Raw genomic sequence first — 3,275 nt, 5'->3', positions numbered from 1 at the left:
TCTCACCGCTGAATGTGCAAACTTCCAGGAAATGGTTGTCATAATATCGTTAATAAACAATAAATATTATTATATGATGAAAGTTTCATTTATTTATATACTTTCAATACATGTATGTGTGACTTCAGAATCCTAAGGTACTTGTAAACACACTATTGTTTCGCGACTTGAGTCTGCAAATTTGTCGTCCTTTCCGATCTTGCCAAGTTTTTGTATATTTTATATTTTTTATATGAAAATCAAACCAATCTGATCTGAAATTCGAACCTGAATCGCAAAATATCAGTTTGAAAGATGCTGTGATGGAAGTTTGATGGAAGTTCTTTGGAAGAGTTATCCAAAAAGGTCAACATTATCACTTGGATTCTCTGTTGCTCGGCGCCCAAAGAATGACGCAGCTGTCCGCAATCCCAAACGATCAAATTTAAGGTACTTCGACATCCTCTCAATCGCATTGATTTCCGACGAGCCAAGGCCAATTAATTTTACACCAGTTGGCGTTTTGTAGCTCGCTTCTGTCACTCTAATCTCTGAATGACAAATGGATGACGTCGTGAACACAACAACGCCTGGCATCGTTGCGGAGTTGCGGCCAGTCTTGTTGTGAGACGATTTTTGTTCGATTATTGAAAGCCCCCGGAGCAGTTTCGTAACACGGCACCCGTGCAGCCATTCTTCAAAACAGGAGGCGGGCTCCCCTTCTTTAATTCACAACATAATATTCACAAGAAAGAATGCATCTAAACAGTCGTTTTTCAACCCGATAAAGAAACGAATGTTATCAAATGTTAACTTAAATTGCAGGCGAAAGACAGAGACTTATGCTTTGGCAGTGTCCAAGAGGAATAACTTGACCAGGTATGTGTGTGGAACAGGAGTGCATTGCGATCGAAACAATATCTTGGTGAACCTGTGTTTTAGAATGGGGGGGGGGGGGGAGAGAAATATTTGAACGCTACGGAGAGGATCGCTAGCTGTAGAAAAAATGAACATTTTAGGGATCGTTGTATCTGTTTCTTTATATTTGATACTACCAGCTTGTTTCTGGTTTCGAAGGTTGGCGATCGTTTCTCATTTTCAAAATCCATCCCACATTCAGTCAACAAGTCGTTTCAAGCTGAGTTAAGGATAAGGTTTTTATCTTCCACTGATTTTTCCCAACCATCTTGGATGATGCTTGACAAACACAGGTGACTAATCCGCAAAGTTACCGGAGAAAATCATACGGGTATATATTTTCACAATTTATATCACCGCTTATAAAGTGCACTTTTTTTTCGAGAGAGCGAGAATGCCTTGATAGGAGTGACAGGAAAATTCAATACATACACGTATCTTGCAATGCATTATTAAACACACATGTGTGTGTGTGTGTCTATATATATATATATATATATATATATATATATATATATATATATATATATATATATATATATATATATATATATATATATATATGTGTGTGTGTGTATGTATGTTGTGTATATATATATATATATATATATATAATTCTCTATAAGCATGAATTCGTAATTTAACGTTACGATTACATTAGAGATAATTCTCTATAAGCATGAATTCGTAATTTAACGTTACGATTACATTAGAGATTTTGTATAATAATAAACCAAATTACTCTTATGATTTGTCCATTGTTTGATTGTTTTTTTCGAAGAAATATATCCCTACTATCTTTCTTAGTCCATCCATCAAAAGAAATTTTCTCCAATTAATGACGTCAATCGATGTAAAAAACCAGCAATGCTTAGCGGCTTTACTTACCATGCAATGAAATTAAGAAAAGAAATTAATGATATGTGATATGTATTCTTTAACTTTCCGTTTTTCCTGTCAGTTTTTTATTCGTTAAATAATATTGTCAAGTATAAGGGGGCCGATGGCCTAAGCAGTACTAGATAAAGACTATTGAACGAATGAACGAACGGAAACCAAATTTCAAGTAATCACATGAAGATTCCACAAATATACAAATTATTTTAAGTTGTTACTAGAAGATGTTTTCTACAAAGAAATGCCAGAATACAGTTTGGTGTGAGTTTTAATGATCGGAATTGCGTGCAATAAACGAATGCCAGTTGTCTGCAAGTATTGAACGAGGAAGTGGATAAAGTGATTTGTATTTTGTCTTTGATAGCAACAATCGGTTGTGCTTGAGTCGAATAAATGTCTTCCATCCATTACGATGTGTTAAAATATTACACTGGATGTAATGTTGTTAACAGCCTTGAGGAATTTTCTTGAGTCTCACGAACTGTTTGTCGATTCGGTTTGTAGAATGACGTGGTTACTCAACTTCCATAAATACTAGCCAGCGAAGATAGCCGTTGGTGGCGCACTGACTCATGTATGACCGTTCAGATTGACTTGCCGAGAAATCATTGGAGCACGTCTTGAACAGTTCATACGTCAAAATAAATTTCATGCTTGTTTGTGGAAGAGGAGTACCTGTTGAATTGTATATTGATGAATGGAGGGAGCATCATACTGTAATGAAACGTGTGTCACGGATTTCATGGTTTAAAATTAATATTGCATATGGCCAAACAAAGGCAGACTTTGCGTGTAATTGGAAAACAAAAATGATTTTGTTCAGGTTTTTTAACTTCAAACAGTGCACATGTCATCAGGAGCTTAAAACTCTCTCCCATGATATGAAATTTTGAAATAACATAATAAAATTTGCATAGAATTCTCATTTCTTGTCACATGATTGAATGATTTCCGATACAGATAGTGTTTTCTGTATCTTTTGGTGGTATGTCTTCTTTGCAGCCTTTGATGCTTATAGCATTCAAATTTATATGATTTTCTCTCATAGATAGAGAAGCTGTATGTGTCTATGTTCACTGCTAATTCATTAGGTATTCAATAGGTGTGAGATATATATGAAAATGCATTGAATTCACTCCATAATATATTTCTCAAATTTGCAAAACATCATTTTGTTTGAGACAACTTTGCCAAATAATGTCTCTTTGTTTTAAAGACCAATGGGTTCGTATGTCATGAAGAATGCAGTGTGGTGTCTGTTTGAACAGATGACAAGTTTGAAACTAGAAAAATGCTTTCTCATAATGAAAAAAATATGATGGCTTTGTTAACAAGGGGTGATCTGTCTTGTGACAAGTAGGCAACTATTACAATCTATAATAGAGATGTAACAAAATCTCCACCGTTTTTTTCCGTTGTGGAAAAAATTCCATTTGAATTACATGTATAACCCATTCTGCACAAACCAAAAATAAAATGGC

This window comes from Ptychodera flava, chromosome 22 (assembly GCF_041260155.1).
Source record: "Ptychodera flava strain L36383 chromosome 22, AS_Pfla_20210202, whole genome shotgun sequence".
NCBI lineage: Eukaryota > Metazoa > Hemichordata > Enteropneusta > Ptychoderidae > Ptychodera > Ptychodera flava.
The sequence above is the reverse complement of the archived record's forward strand: the minus strand, read 5'-3'. Positions refer to the sequence as shown.